General features: G+C 42.3%; 1 pseudogene; it reads right to left on the bottom strand.

Moving 5' to 3' along the window:
* Positions 1-16,330: 16,330 nt before the first annotated feature.
* On the bottom strand, positions 16,331-16,941 carry LOC142835636 (cell death-inducing p53-target protein 1 pseudogene; annotated as a pseudogene).
* Between the last annotated feature and the right edge of the window lie 256 nt (positions 16,942-17,197).

The following is a 17,197-nucleotide window of genomic DNA, read 5'->3' as shown; positions in this document are numbered from 1 at the left end:
GAAGCAGGTTTGAAACTGGGCATGAAGCAGATGGCACGGGAAGAGCCAGGAGAGAGAATTCTAAAATGCTACCAGGGCATTTGCTTGAGTACGTAATCAACTCAGCCTCCTTCCTTCCATGAAGTTCAGAACTGAGATCATGGCCCTTTGACCACCATGCATGAATTTGCTTTGCACTCTGCATCTCCTGGAGCAGCGGCTGGCCACCCTGCACCCTCGCATTGCTGTGAAACTATAAAATACCTCAGACTCTAGACCACGCAACATCCTGAGAAAAAGAACAGCACGACTGGCCTCTCTGTTTCCTCTGGCTACTGTGAGGTGTCAGTCAAAGCAGCAGGGAGAAGTGGGAAGCACAGTGCAAGAGCCACTCTCACAAGCAGGTAGTGCCTGGGCGGAGGGTGGGGTGCTCATCAGTGTACAAACAGTGGAAAAAATCTTCGGTGGAATCCAGAAATGACAGAAATGAATCTCTAAATCAGCGCAGAATGTGACCCTTTAATACATTTAATACAGTTCCTCATGTTGTGGTGACCCCCAACCATAAAATGACTTTTGTTGCTACTTCATAACTGTAATTTTGCTACTGTTATGATGCATAGTGTAAATAGCCACGTTTTCTGATGGCTACCCCTGTGAAAGGCTATTTGACCCCACCCCCCAGAGGAGTCACAAACCACAGGTGCCACGCTCTAAGAGACACAGTGGATAAAGTCAGTGGGAGTGTAATACCAAGATGTGAAGAATATCTCTGCGTTCAGAACCAGCTGAGGGGCAAGGTGGGAAAAGAAATGCAGCTGGGACAGTGGTGTCATTTCTGTAAAACCTGCCCTTGTCTGTGTGCCCATCTTCACACTGGGTCCACACAGTTAGCGTTGTCTCCAAGTAAGGAACTTTTTGTTAGTCCCCTAACCACTGAAAACCCTTTACATCCTGGAACTTGTTAAGTCGGTTATATACTCTCCTCCTGCAAGGTGACACCTCTTAGCTCTGGAGAAATGAAAGCAGCTTGCTCAGGAGAATGAAGACAAAGGTAGTCGCTGTCCTTTCCTCCAGAGTGAGGAAGGGCAAACTGTGTTATCCGCACACAGGGCTGGGCTGCTGCACAGGGCACCATGGCTCAGTTGACAGCCCCAGGCAAGGTAAGTATGTGCCAGGCACTCTAGCCTCTATGACAGCCCTATGTATGGTCAAGCATGTGAGAACCATGAACAACAGAAAAGAGAGCACCCAGAAGACAGACCCGGGAAGGACAGCAACCTTTTCAGGGAGATTGGGATGTACCGGAAGCATAGAAAGACCAGGAAAAAGTAAGTGAGGAGAAACATGTTCATCACAAGATAAAAAGAAAGGCAATTGCAGACAGACCACACGGAAAATGAACAGAATCCTGGAATTGAAAGCCATTGTCTAGCTGAAACTCACAATGTGCCATGAGTTTAATATCAGTAAATCCGTTTTCAAAGTCATCAAGTTGACTTTATCTTAAGTATTCTCTTAGAGTGACTAAGAAGTGAAGTTAAGAGAAGCCAAGAGAAGGCAAAGTGACTGGAATGGACAAATGATAATAGAGACAGAGAGAAAGCATTTTAAACATTGGCTTTCAAATCCTGTCACCCCCTAACTGTGGCAATCAATATGAAAGACTTGGTTAGGATTAATGGAGAGACTGCAACTTTCCCAGTGTTAGCAATCTTCCCATCCTGAAGCCGTGACTGGGTTCTGTGGCTTCTTCTAAACCAAAATCATTTAGCTCAAGAATACCCTTCATGATGTTCTGCAGGTTATACAATTAGAGACACTGTTGAGACCAAGGCCAGAGTACTCATTCCTTCCTCCAATATAAACAGTCCAGTGATGTCATAAAAAGAAACAGAACTAAAGCAACCGTTAGAAATACCAAATGGCTGAAATGAATATATGGAGGTATGTCTTCATGCTTTGAATTATGAAGGCAAGAGAGATTTCTAGAGCTTTTATTAATTAAGAAATGGAAATGTACAGAGTACATCTCAGCTCAGTATGACATGTAGGTACACAGGCCAGTCTCTCAGGATCATCCTCACCACCCACAGGTGGAGGCCAAAGCAGGCTGACACATGGCAATGGCCCAGCAGCAAGAACAGGAAGGAATAAGAAAGTGTTGGAGCAGCTTAACTGACCGGTAATCCTTACACCTCTGCCCCAGGTAAAAGATAAAATCTGTACAAAAAAATGGCAGCAAGAAGATGCAATCTAAATGAAATCCCCATAATCCTAAGTCATTTCTGGGGTTGAATTTCAGAAATGTGGGTTTTTGAAGCTCTACTGTGGAATCAAACGGTATAGTCTAAAGTCCACTGTTGCTCTGACTTCCAGAAAACAGTTTCTCCAGAGAATTCTATTACCTTTTGTGTTTTCAATTTAAGGGTTGAACTTTTTCAGAGATCGGAAACGACGAAAGGAATCTTGTTTTTGCAATAACAAACTGTTATATTTAGCTGTTCTCAGGGTAAACAAGTCACAGCTTTACATACAAAAGCTGCGCATCCGGTTTTCTACCAGCAGGGGGAGGTGCAAGAACTCTAAAGCTTCCCCCACCGGCGTGCTGAGAAGAGATTCTGAAAGGGAATGGGAAAAGTTACAGATTAGATTAATCACTTCTTTAAAACCAGCGAGGTTGGTCAAGGAGGATTTTCTCGGGGCGCATGAGGATATTACACCCATTAGAGTAAGAAAGGACATGTTTGTTTCTGGTTTAAGATGCTCCTAAAGTGCTTTCTGCTTTATTTTCTTTTTCATAAACAAAAACTGCGACAGTAGCCAGGCTCCTTTCCATTGGCATGCTCTACACTTCTGGATGAGAATTCAGAAAAGGCCACCTTTGTCTTCACCTGAAAACATCTGGATTTCATTAGGGAGCTGGCACCTGCTTTTCCTGTGCATCCCGCGCACTTTCTGACCTGTGACCTCTGAGCTCTGTCACCACCGCAGGTGCTGGGGTTGAATGCCACCCTGTCTGTTCTCTGAGTCCACTATCCCTGATACTAACTGTTCCTCTTCCATCACAGGCTCAGGCAAAGGTTCTGTTTGGCTTTGGGTGTTAGTCTCTTTCTGCCATATAAAAGAAAGGATCTGTATTATATTAAATTCTACTCTGTCTTGCTACTTGAATTTGTAAGTGTATAGTACCATGAAAACAATGAGCTGGAGCAAGCAGCCTTTCTCAACCTATGGATCTTGACACCTTTGGGGCCAAATGACCCTTCCATGGAGATATCCTAAGACCTTCCAAAACCACAGATATCTACATTATGATTCGTAACAGCAGCAAAATTATAGTTATGAAGTAGTAATAAAGATGAAATGCATCTACTTGTCATTTTGTGTGAAAACTCAAATGATTCAGATAAAAATATTATCTTTTTTTGATTTTCATATGATCTAACACTAACTTAAATTCTTCAGCATTTTATCCAAATGTTTTCCAGAGTCGTCTATTTCATTTTACCTGTCTAGTCATAGACTACCAGGTTGATCCGGAATGTGATTTGACAGGCCATCCATAATTTGTGCACAGTCGATGATGGGATTATCTGATTTATTGCACAAATACACAGATATAGATATTTATCACTAGAGTTAGAAAGAAGTATAGTCCAATATTCAGAATTTTCAAAAATTATGTTAAAATTATACTTACCAAATAATTCTGTATTCTCAAAAAAATTGATAAAATATTATCCAGATAAATTTTACTAATGTGTTTTTATCAAAAGTATAACTTTCAATTGAAATTTCTCAAAATGCTTTTATTTTCTTTCAAATAAATTGTTTCAAATACTTTGCGCTGGGAATGAAATCTAATGATAGGCCTATGGAGCTTCGAAAGAAAACCATGGGACAGCGTCTCTAAATGGCTCTCTTTAGATGTCAACAGTGTCTTCAATGTGGATACAGCATAAACACCTTTTAAAATACCAAAACAAAAATTTCCCATTGGAACCCAGGCTCTCAGGGATATAGCTTCATCTCTAGGATTCTATTTGCTTCTCTGATACCAGTGGCCTTGAGGGGTTGTCTCAGCAATATAAATCACCAACATGACAGACCTGGAAGGGTATGTCTACCAAGGCAATAGAGTCATGAATGCTAAGGAGTAATCAAGAACTTTCTGATTGGACTTATGGCTATCTCCGCAGGACAGAATGCATGTCTGGTGCTGTAAATCTAGCTAAGAATCCATGACTGTGGTGGGGGCAAGTGTCATGGGCCCTAGGGAAGGGCCTTGTGTTATTTTGCCAAATGAACACAGCAACAAACTACCTTCTGAATGCTTATCCCTGTACCTGTAGATTGTTGTGTCTCTCACCCTCACCAAGGGAAACTGTTTTTTTTTTTTTTTTGTAGTGGATGGTAGTTAATACAGAGGTGTGCAATTGGTCAAAGTACAGAGGAAAGGTCACAGTAGAGAGTTCAGCCCTAAATATAACACCTACATGTGTGTCATTGTTGACTTTTGTTTTCTCTTGCTCTATTTTTCTTTATCACAAAGACAGCAGCTAAGGCCCTGTGAGCTCTGCTGTACCCTTTGAGATTTTTCTTTAAGGTTTTGAATTTTTCCAAAAACTCATCAGGAAGCTCTGGAAAAATCTCAAGCCTCTCTAGAGGTTTTCGTTTCCATTCCATTGGGTCTGTTCATGTATTTTTTCCCCTACAGGACTGGATCCTCTTCCGTTCTTCTGGGATAACTTTGTCCTCCATGCAACTTCAGTTTACTTGCTCTATCTAAGCTGGAGATGGTGGGAACAGATCTTCCTGCGAACACTGGAAATGTGGATGCCAAGTGTTCTTTCCAACGGATGTGACCAGCAGATAAAAACAACAAGAAACACAACAGTCCACAGTGGGCCAGACGTGGTCTTGACTCTACCAGCATATACTGAGCCCAGTGACAAGTGGCTATAATACATTTTTTTGTTTGGCTATTGAATACATTTTATTCTATTATTTATTAATATGGTATTTCATCCCCTCTGTTACCTAAAGGATGCCTGAAGTTCTGTGCTCCAGTTCTGATCAGCTGCTGGGCCTTACATCTATATTCTAATATAACTTTGCTGGGCCTAAAATCTATATTCTAATATAACTTTGTTATCACAGCATGAACAGTGCATATTCCTGCACATACACGCATCACATATGAGAAATAAACATCTATAATTCTATAAGAATTAATAACCACACAAGTGAGTGGAGTTTTCCATGATAATAGAGAAAAACTTCACACGTTGTTATATTTTTAAAAGCATACTATCTTATGTCCGTGTTGCTATTGTTGTTGTTTTGTTGATTTTATGTATATTTTTCCTTGTCTTTTTATCTACATTGTTTTTAAGAGTCATTTTTATAGCAAATACTTTATAATTCTTTCAATAAGCAGTACACTTCGGATTCTTATGCCATTTCCAAGGAGTCCTTTTGTAAGCAACATCAAGGGGCATGTACTTATACACCACATTTTGAAGCATAGCTATTTATTTCTCCAACAAAGTCAGTGATGGAAGTTTAAAGAATTATTGAAAGATGGTACATTCAAATGAGGATACAAAGAAGATTATTTTTCTCTGGTTACACACACAGATACACACAAACACACAAATAGACACTAAAATATATACAATGTCTTAAATTTTTTTTTATTGCTGATTCATAAACTCTCTTGATCACAGTCCTGCTTTTGTTAGAGTTGCTGCACAGCTCGGGTACCACATGCCAGAAATCAGTGTGTCATAGCGACAGTCTTACTGTAATGAAAAAGAGCGTGTGCTGTGGCAGTCACTCCTCAAGAACTGACAAACTCATGACTTGTTTTGCTCTTATTATCAGAACACTTCCCCTCTCCCTCAGCACCTTGAGCCTCTAGGGAGAAGTAAGGAAGAGTCAGAAAAGAACTCTTGAGTTTACAAATTTTCCCTGAGGCAGCCATCTGCAGGGTCATCTCCCCACACTCACATCTGCTGGGACTTGGGTGGGGATGCTCTGAAGAGAAGTTGGAAGAGGAGGGGCAGAGAGCTATTGCTCAACATCTGCCACTTGGCTGCTAGTACTAGGTCATCTCCTATAAAGCACCAGTGATGGGAGCAGCCTGTGTTGACCAGAGTGCCGTCATGGTAACAGCATCTCAGCAATCCTGAGGTTCCCATGGATGGAGTGCATAGCTTACCCAAGCCTAGTGGCAGAGCGATTCAGGTAGCAGTTCCAGCACCACATCCGTACCCCAAACACTTCACAAAAATAAAAGGTTCTCGTTCTTGACTTTCGGGGCTTGTTTCCCAAACTCTACTGCAAGGCTGGACTAGAGTCCAAACGTCCCTCTCTCTGAAGGAAATTCCCACTTCTGATTAGTGCAAGTGCCTTATTTCTCACAGCAGGACTTAATTTTATCATTTGGAGAATTGCCTGGCAGATCTTTTGTTATCCCCAAATTCCAATCGAAGACAGGAAAAGCTCTAAAGTGGCTTTTGCAGAGCATTTTAGTGGGGTCACAAGATGAGCAGATGCTTCCATGACTCTCTTAAGACTGTCATGTGTATGGACTGGTGCATGTTTATAACCCATTGCCTCGAATAAACCCCAGCTGGTTGAATGAACAAAGCAGAGATTCGAGGGAAGAGAGGAGAATGATCCTTTGGGAACCCCTGCCTTTTCCTATCTGCCTTTTCCTTACCTTACATAAGGATCCTATCATTCAGACAGAGTAGATTTTGTTCAATTAATTTCAAATTTACATTTTATGGGATTCAACCTACTCTGTGCTACAGTGCTAAGAAAACTTATAAGCACACTGAACATGTTTACAGACACAGATGTCAAATGCACACTGAACATGTATACAGACACAGATGTCAAATACACACTGAACATGTATACAGACACAGATGTTAAATCATCCTTATTTTAACAGGCTATTGTGCTTCCTTTATAGATGGTGTCAAGAAGGTGGTTATGGTAGTGAAGAGTGAATAACTGAGACTTGGAATTTGAAACATTCTTACAACTCTGTATGGTACTTCACTAGCCTTAAAGTAGAATAAATGAGGGATGTTGGTAATTGTGTAATGTTATGCCCAAATCCACAAAGTCCCCCAATGCCAACAAGGAGACTGAGTCCCATATGTAAAAGCAAAGAGCCTTTATTTTATGTAAATTTGCAAACTTGGTCTCTCCACATGTCCAACGTATTGGAATAAACGGAGAGCCCAGAGCTCTGCTAGAGTTGTGTTTTTATAGTAGTAAAGGTGGGGGTGAGGGGTTTCTGAGGTTCCAGACCCCTGATTGGCTGACATTTGTCTAAGGGTGTCCTGGTGGGTGTGTGCTGGCAGGTGATCCTATCTACAGCGGTTGGAATGTTAGACATTTCCTTTGGATGATCTGTTCTTGGGTGGTGCTCAGGTAATCTTAGTTTATGGTCCTTCCTGCAACCAGGTATTGCTTCAGGGTAAACTACTGAGACTCAGGCCTCTATTAAACTTATCAACAGCTCAGTCTTACTCTGACAGGTGATAATGGTTGAAGGAAAGAACTTCCTTTGGGTGATCTGTTCATATTTAGTTTATCATGGCTGGCTCCTACAGGTAACAGTTTCCTCTGAGACTCAAACATTCTATCCTGCCGGGAATCTCCTTAAGGATGAAGGTTAACAATGCAAAAATAGTTTCAGGAAGTCCCTGAAACTGACCTCTCCTGCCCAAAGTCATAGAGCTAAACTTGCAAAGAAGACTCTGAGACCCAGCAGGTTACAAAATTCAACAGAAACCAGCTGTGACGGCTTAAGTACATATGGCCCTCAAAGACACACGTGTTTGCATGCCTGGCCTATCCAGAGTAGCACTATTAGGAAGTGTAGCCTTATTGGAGGAAGTGTGTCACTGTGGGCGCTGCCCTTGAGGTCTCATAGATATTAAAATCAGGCCCAGTGAGAGAGACAGTTCACTTCCTATGTCCAACAGAACACGATGTAGAACTCTCATCTCCTTCTCCAGCATCATGTCTGGCTGCCTGCCACCCTTCATGATGATAATGGACTAAACCTCTGAACTGGAAGCCAGCCCCAATTAAATGCTTTCCTTTAAAGTGTTGCTGAGGTCATATGGTCTCTTCACAGCAATAGAAACCTTAATTAAGGCACCAGCCGAGCTGCCTGAAGAGGTATATACCAACGGAGGCACATGGCACTGACATTCTCCAGTCTGTTGAGTTGCCTGTAGACTGTGCAGTGTACTGCAGGTCCCCAGCTTCATGAGCTGTCATTCATGCAGGGTTGGGCTTCGGTGATGCAGCTGTCTTTGAGTTATGTCTGCTCCTCTAAGAAACCACTCACCCACATTCCTGTAAGTAACCTTAATAAAAATAATTGGTTCACTAGACAGGACTGTGGTGTTCTCTGTATTTTGGTCTGTTGTGGGTTCTGAAGGGATTGGTATTGGCTCAGGCCCAAGTTCTCATCAGCACAAAGGAGATATATTTGTCCCAGAGGGACAAAGGGCAGGGAATAAGAGACAAAGACAGGAGGACACTGGAGAAGGAGAAGGAAACAAGGGAGTGGGTACAGGAATATTTGGGGGTGGAGTGGGGATAGGATTCTGTGTGTCTGGATAGAGAGGATACAAACATGACCCACAAGCAAATGACAGTTCATTAAGGTAAAGGGGAAGCCCTGTGTTAGGATGAGCTGTTTATCTTGGTTGGGCATGTTAATTAGGTGAGCTAAAAGGGGCTTCTGATGGTTGGAATTCAATACTGTGGTAGCCAGACCATAATAGTCAGCCTCAGGAGGAGGAAACAACCAACTAAGGGAATAGACCTTGAAGGCTAGTTTTAGGAATGTAGTTTAATAAGCGAGAGGCATGCTTGTCATGCTCTGTCTGGCTAGAGTCCTTCAGGCTCTGTATCTGGGACGAGTAGACACATGTGTTGTGTCCCCCCGGAAAAGGTTTGTCACACAGCAGTAATATTGTCTATCTAGTTTTTAAGATATCCATATCTCTGTTTCCTTCTCACACACTTCAAATATACAGACAGACATGAAGTGTTAGATGTCAAACAGTTCATAAGATAAACAAGTAAAAGGATCATAAAAATATTTATTTGTTTCTGCTAGAAACTTTGATATCTAATGTAAAATACCAACTTCTGCCTATCAACTTTAATTATATTTATTTCTTAATTTTTTTTTTATTTTATTGAGCTGTACATTTTTCTCTGTTCCTCTTCCTTCCTCTCCCCTCCCCTTCTATGTTCTCCCGTGGTCCCCATGCTCCCAATTTACTCAGGAGATCTTGTCTTTTTCTACTTCCCATGTAGATTAGATCCGTGTGTGTCTCTCTTATAAAGTCTAATATCAGTATGTAGTCACATGTATGACTATATATGAGACTACGAGAGTCTAGGCATAACTAGAGACTGAGTTTGAGGCTAAAATGAGAGGGTCAAGGTACCAGTGGTGTAGGGTCTGAAAACTGAACCCGAGAACCACACTTTGTGATGATGTAGTGAGAGAAAAGATGAATACTACAGCCAAAGAGGGGAATAACAGAGAGAGAGAGAGAGAGAGAGAGACAGAGACAGAGACAGAGACAGAGACACAGAGAGAGAAAGAGAGAGACACAGAGAGAGACAGAGACACAGAGAGAGAAAGAGAGAGAGAGACAGAGAGACAGAGACACAGAGAGAGAAAGAAAGAGAGAGACAGAGAGACAGAGACACAGAGAGAGAAAGAAAGAGAGAGACAGAGAGACAGAGACACAGAGAGAGAAAGAAAGAGAGAGAGAGAGAGAGAGAGAGAGAGAGAGAGAGAGTCCTGCCTTCCTCTATAGTTTTTGTTCCTTGGCGCTATGAATGAACTAGCTGATGGCCATCTAAAGTAGCAATAGCAACTTTTCTTTCCTCAACTACTAATGCAAACGCTGATCTTTTCTAAATATCTTCATTGAAAGACATATAATCCTATGTTTCTAGTCATGCTTTCTCCTTCCTTGTGTTCTCTGTCACCGTTTGAAACCACCCGTCTTTTCCCCATTTCTATACCATGTCACTGAAAGACAGTATAGAAGGAAGCATGCTTTTGGGAACTGTCTTGCTCACTTCCAAGTCTGGAATGTATGAGACACAAAGAAGCCTTGGTGTGGTGGGTTGAATAAGAATGACCCCCTCATTGGTGCATATATTTGAATGCATCGTTCTTAATTGATTGACCTGTTTGAGGAAGGACCAGGGGGCGTGGCCATGTTGGAGGAAGTGTGTCACTAGGGGCAGGCTTTGAGGTTTTAAAAGGTCAAGTCAGGCTCTCTCTGTCTCTGTCCCTGTCTCTCTCTGTCTCTCTCTGTCTCTGTCTCCCTCTCTGTCCCTCTCTCTGTCTCTGTCTCCCTCTCTGTCCCTCTCTCTGTCTCTGTCTCCCTCTCTGTCCCTCTCTCTGCCTCTCTTTCTCTGTTTCTCTCTCTGTCACTCTGTCTCTCTCTCTCTCCCCCTCTACCCATCATCCACTTCTGGATCAAGTTGAAGAGAGAGGAGGGATTATATGAGCAAGAGTAGTGGTGAGGGGGTGGGAGGGGCTGGGGACCATGATGGGGAAAACCACAGAAACAGCTGGCCCAAGCTAGTGGGAGCTCATGGTTTGAACTGACAGCTGAGGAGTCTGCATGGGACCAAACTAGGCTCTCTGAATGTGGGTGACAGTTGTGTGGTTTTGTCTATTTGAGGGAACCTTGGAAGTGGGGCCAGAATTTATCTCAGGTGTATGAGCTGACGTTTTGGAGCCCACTCCTTATGGTGGGATACATTACTCATTCTTAAGGCAGTGGAGAGGGACTTGGCCCTTCCTCAACTGGATATACCAGGCTTAGTTGACTCCCCATGGGAGGTCTTACTCTCTCTGAGGTGTGGATTGTGTGGGCAGGGGGAGGGAAATGTGAGGAGAGTAAGGAGGGGGAATTGTGGTTGTTATGTAAAGTGAATTTTAAAAGAAAATAAAAATAAAAGTAAACTTATTAAGAAACAATTGATTGTTACAAATCTATTAACCAAAGCTATATAATTATAAAAAGACCAGATTAAAAAAAGAGATATTTTCAACATAAACAAAAGGTAAGGTTCCATTCTAGCCAAATGGTGATAAAGGATCCAATTTACACTTGTGTTTTCTTAAATAACTAAAATAAGGGAATCATTATGAAAAAAGAGCTTTTAAATGGTGAGCCTATTACAGTGGGCACTAAAAACCAAGGAGGCAGTCAAAGGAGCCCTCCAATTTCATCCACTCCATCTTGGGAATGTTTCGATGCCTTCGGGCAAGGAAAGAGAGTGCTGGCACTCTGTGCTCTTGCTCAGTGGAGGTTAGCTGAGAGACTGGAGAAACCAAGCAGGAGCTCCCAGATCTGAGGAGGAGAGAGAAACAGAACGTGTAGCGACCCACAGAAAGGTCCTCCATGCTCCTTCACACACTGATAAAATGTGTGAAGAGTATCCACGATGAGGAAAGAACCACAGGAAAGGGACAGGGAGTGTTCTAGTCTCACTAAGATTAGGAATAGTTTCTGTTTCAGGAACCCAGAGTTGGAAGCTCCTCATTGGGGGTGGGGGGGGCAGGGACACTCATTTGATACTGCTTTGGTAATGGGTCAATCAGCCTATACCATATAAGAGGCAATGCCAGGCAATGCTCCAAGACACCGCTGAAAGATTAGACCCTTTCTCATGTGACTCACAGATCAGAGGTCAAGGATTAAGAGCAAGCACAGATGTGCACATTTGTGCACAGAGATGAACATCCGGAACCCCGCAAAGTGAGATCTGCTGTGACCCTAATCTCAAAGATTCCAGGTTCGCAAAGAAGCAGGCAACCACTTCCCACTCTGAATAGAAAAATCCACTGACTGAAACATTTAGAAGGACAAAGTATTATGGGAGTTATTGTAGGCTACTATAATTTCAATTCATGTTTCAAGGAGGCCAAGAAACTATAAGCTTGTGAGTGAAAATGTAGGTGACAGAAAGATAGATAGAAAAGACTTGGATTGAAAGTCTGAAGTGAAAAGGTACATTTAAGGTGTCAAGGTGAGTCTTTCTCTACTTCTCTTGAGTTTCTTTTTCTGTTCTTTTCCCTGTCCCAAGAATAATTTGCTCGAGAAGCCATCTTAAAGCTCGTCTGTGAGAGACAAAGGGTGGTACTCTGAATTTACAGCCAGGTCCTGGGACACCAGCCAGTGCTCTGACCTCTACAGTGACTACCTCTTTAGTCCCTGGCCATTGCTAATTGCTTGAGCCATCTCCTTTCTTTGGAAGCTTTTTCTCCTTACCTCCCTAAACAAATAGTATTATTTCTAAGAACGATGGTCTTATGGAGAAAAGAATGTAACCCACCAAATCATTGTTTTCAAAATATTTTACCAACCATGGGTTAATTTGTTTATGAAGATCTGCCATAGACAATTCTTTACCTAGGGGTATATGCAAACAATATTTTGTGAATGAGTCACATGTAAGTTCAATGAAAAACAGGGATTCTCCAGTTCTGGTCCTGTTCCATTCAATACTGTTGCTGACTCTCAAATAGCTACAAGGAAAAGCTCCACTAGTTGTATGGGAAGAGATAAAGTCATATTTTTATTTGTCTACTTTCTCGGAATACTTTGTATTCTTTCCAAGCAAATGCAATTTGCTCTAATTGGTTTGAATTCAAGTTCATGCTCTCTGAGTTGAGACTTCCTTTGCTAAAAAAGATGTCTGCTCCTTCAAAGTCCCCATGCTACTCTAACAAATAACAGAGGCTAACGTTGGGGGATTTGTCTCTAAATGTGAGATCCCAAAGGGACATTGAACTGTATTTGACTTTAAAGTTGTCTTTTTTATAGATACAAATATTTGACATCTGACCCAAAATCTGTCCTCCTGAAATATGTCTAAGAGAAAAATAAACACTTATGATTTATGATAGACACACTTTTGAAACATGCTTCTGAAGAGAGAACTGGTTTGACGCAGTTTGGCACCAACAATTGAACTTTGAGTATAATGGATGAGTCTGTCAGTTTTAAAATGGTTTTGCATGGACAAAACAAAGTTTTCTTGTACTTTGTAATTAAATATACATAACAAAATGTTTCTTATTTCTCATTAGTAAATGATAAAATTAAAATTGAGTTCAGTTTAAGTATTTCAAGACGGTTAAGATTAGACATAAAGGATTTTACATCTTAATATGATTTTCAAATTAAGGTTTTTATGGCTAAATTCTATTAATTAATGACTTAAGCTTAGAGAATGGCTGATAATTGACCTCTGTTTCACTCAGGCAAATTACATTCTTCAGATTTAACTAGCCATCTGGCATGAAAATTATAAAATGCACCCAAATAAGCAAAAAATAAAATTTAAACAGAGCACCAAAGCCTGTCTGACAAAACTGCTTTCCAAGCAAGTTGACTAACACTTACAGAATAGTTAAAAGAAGCCACATGCCACTCACAAGCCAAAAGCACATTGCTCCAAATGGTTTTAAACACGGAAATGACATAAGTATGTTCCCTGCCACCAAGATACTTAGAACCTCTTCAAACAGATTTATGAATAAATGTAAACATTTTAAAGTATAACAGTACAAATATTATATGTACAAGCTGTTTTTGAAAATTTTTACGTAAATTGATGCATCTTATCTCCCAAATCCTATGGTCCAAGATCAGAAATATCAGAGGCAGGTTTTGATGAAGACAAGAAATGTAGTAATAAGAACAAATTTTCATAGGTAGAAAATACAGTAGGGGGAGGAAAGAATAAAAAGTTTACGGATTTCAGTTTTAACTAGGACTCCTCATGTAAGTAGCCATGCGAACTAAGTAAATGATAAAATATGCCATTAGTGCCTTATTTTCTATAGTTGTGAATAGAGACTGTATTAGCCATGCATAAGGCTACTATAGGCCTTAGACAGTCAGTTATAGTAAACCAAGTATGCTGTGCCACATTTACCTCCTTCCTCAACATGGTATAACTATTTTTGTTTTTAAAAGATCTCATAAGAGTGACCCCACAATGACAGTGGCTCAAAAACTCATGAACTTATTTTCTGACATATAAATAAGCCCTTGTTAGAAAGTCCGAAGTCAGTGTGGAAGTTCCATGACGTCACAAGACATGCAAAACTCCTCTTGTGTTTCTGCTCACCATTTTTGGCGTGCTGCCACCATACCCAAGGTAGACACTTGGTCCAGGACAGATGATGCAATTCCAGCCAACTTACGATCCAAAGAACAGAGTGAAAACTATAGGAAGGTAAAATGAATTTTTCCCTAAACTCCCTATGGTTTGTGCTCCTAATGGCCCAATATGACTAAAGACTTGGTTCTCAATTTGGAGTTTCTGGAAGTGATGAGGACCTCTAAGAGGTGGAGCCTAGAGGAGCAGAAAGAATGAGAGGTCAGAGTTTTGGGGCGGAGTGCTGTGAAAATGTCTTTCAGATATGACAAAGCCATTGACCAAAGAACCAACTGCTTCTCTGGTCGCAGGCACCAGCGTGGACTGTCACTATTTCATCGTGTGACAAGTGGGGGTAGGGGGGACTCGGATGGCTTCACATCTCAATGAGGGGCTGAGGGAAGCTAATGGATGCCAGGGGAGGAGAATTGATTTTCCTCTGCGGGGTGGCTACTCATCTGCTGCCCCTGTTCCAGTAACTAACCCCCTACTTATGCATATGGAAGCAGCCATGATTGAACTCAATGTACGGGAGCAAAGGACATAAAAGTGGATGAAGGTTTATTGAGAAGCAGCATTTTATTCCGAACAGGGCAGTAGTAGAGCATAATAAAGTTCTAAGATGCCCCAAATTCAAGATATAGATGTAGAACATTGTCAAAGAATCATTTTTTTTAAAAAAAAAAAAAAGAGCTGGAGTCTCGTGGAAGGGAAGTTATTGAAGGTGCATCATTGGGAGGACTCATGAGTCCCCAGTCTCCTTTCTCTGGCTGCTCCTGGTTCAGTATATAACACATACTTGTTACTGCCTGTGCTGTTAGCTACACACCATGATGTGACGTAACTGGAAAATTCAGGTGCCCTTGCTTGAATCCCCAACACTGAGTCAAACCTTTTCTCTTCCCTAGTTGTCCATGTCAAATATTTCATTGTTGTAATAAAAATCTATTACTGTCCTTTTAAAGAATCTTTCCAGAATTCTTTGGCAACACATTAATTCTCATGTGTCTAAAGTGGATGTTGACAATAGCCCAGAATTGCTTGGAAATTTGCCGTCTATTAAAGCTGGTTTAGTTAATGTGATGGTTTCAATGAGATTTTCTCTGAAAGTCTGGAGCATTTGAACAGTCTGTCCACAGTAGACACTGTTTTGGGGGTCTTTTGAGGTATGGCCTTGCTGGACTACATGTGCCTCGGTGGCAGTCACTGAGGTTTTAAAAACCACGTGCCATTTCCCCTGAGCTCTCTATTTCCTGTTTAAAGTTCAAGATGTGAACACTCAGCTTCCTGCTGAAGCCTCTAAGGTTATAGCCTTCTGTCCCTACCATTACAGATTCATTAAGTCCATGCATGGAGGCTGGACTTAAACCTTCACAAGGGTGAGAAGGTGTTTCCCCCAAAAGCAACACAGCCACCATAAGAATCTTGCCAACAAGGGAGATTCAGGTGAGTTTACATCATTGGATGATACATTTCAATCTACTGCGACAGTTAAGAGAAGGTGCTGATGCCCAGGACTCTGCATGGATAGTGACAATGAACTGTTTTCAGGAGCTAAGTAATTTCAGCTGTTGATTAGCCTGCTACCATTTCTTGTGTGGGCAAAACACCAGCTCTTTTGATTGAATATGTTTATGGAAAGAGTCAAGTAGTAGGGGATTGTTTGAGTTATTTTATAGATGAGTGATAAATCACATCTGTAATGTCAGTAACGAAATCTGGTACCAGTGAAAGTCTGCTATATTTCGGTCTTTTTTTTTTTTTTCACCAGGAGTAGCAAGGACCAAGCCTGGACCTTATACAGAAGGGAGGAATGAGGACCCAGTAAGAGACCCTCTACAGCTTATCTTCTGGACTACAAATACCCAAGCAACACACAAGATCCGTGTCACCCCCATGCACCCACTGGCCCTTGGTCTTATATCCAACAAACTTTTTGCCAAAGGAGTCAGATGCTCAGGAAAGGGCAAGGTGAGGACAGGATTTCCAGGGATCAATGGCAAAACTTCCAACCCTAAGTGGGGGCTGAGGGATGGTGACCACTGAGCATGGGGAGCAAAGCACAAAGGGCCAGAGGGATAGGTAGGGGAGTCTGAGTCTAGCTCGGATAGCACAAGCGCTTGTATGTGTAGATGTAGGCTTTGCAGCTGAGACAAGTATGCGTCACATCCTTGACGTCATTGATGAGGCAGGGGATCAAGCAGATCATAGGCAGCAGAAGAAGCCCAGCATGCAATTCATCAGGTCAATCTCATAGGAGATGTTGGTGATGACTGCCTGCTGGCAGTGGGGGCACACTGTACAGGTGCACCCTCAAAGATCTCTCCCTGTAGCACCGTCACCGTGGTGGCCGCTCTTAATAGAACCAAGACTGTGACTGTGCGGCCCCCAGGGCCACAATAGGACCCTGGTGGGTAGGGCCCCAGTGGATAATAGCCCACAGGTGGGTGAGGGCCTGGAGGAGGGTAGAAACCCACAGGCATGTAGGTGCCATTCATGTGAGGGGCACAAAACCAGGCTGAGGCACTGGATGACCGGGTAACTCCTAAGGTGGAGGAGCAACAGCAGCCCAGGGCAGAGCCATGCCTGCTGGTGGCTGCATCACTGCTGGGGGTGGGTGAGGCCCGGGGTAGGTGCGGCTCCACTTTTTCCCCCTAGTAGTGGGGCTGTAGGATCTCCAAGATGAGGAGGGGGTGGCTCTTTAGACATGTTTGCTGCTGCTCCTCCTGGCCCTCAGATTCCTGGTGCGCAGAGAATAAAAGCAGGTGAGAGCGGCTCAGCTACTGGCTGAGACACGGATCCAGGCATTCTCAATCCCTACAGAGCCAATTCCCCTGCTTGAAGAAATACAAAGGAGTCAGCTGAGGTTGATATCTGACATTGGCTTGTCCCCTTCTATTTTGATCCGAATCCAGGAACCCGAGGCTGGAGGAACACAGAGACTGGCGGGTGTCCAGCCGGTGCT

This window comes from Microtus pennsylvanicus, chromosome 15, assembly GCF_037038515.1.
Source record: "Microtus pennsylvanicus isolate mMicPen1 chromosome 15, mMicPen1.hap1, whole genome shotgun sequence".
NCBI classification, from domain to species: domain Eukaryota; kingdom Metazoa; phylum Chordata; class Mammalia; order Rodentia; family Cricetidae; genus Microtus; species Microtus pennsylvanicus.
The sequence above is the reverse complement of the archived record's forward strand: the minus strand, read 5'-3'. Positions and strand labels throughout refer to the sequence as shown.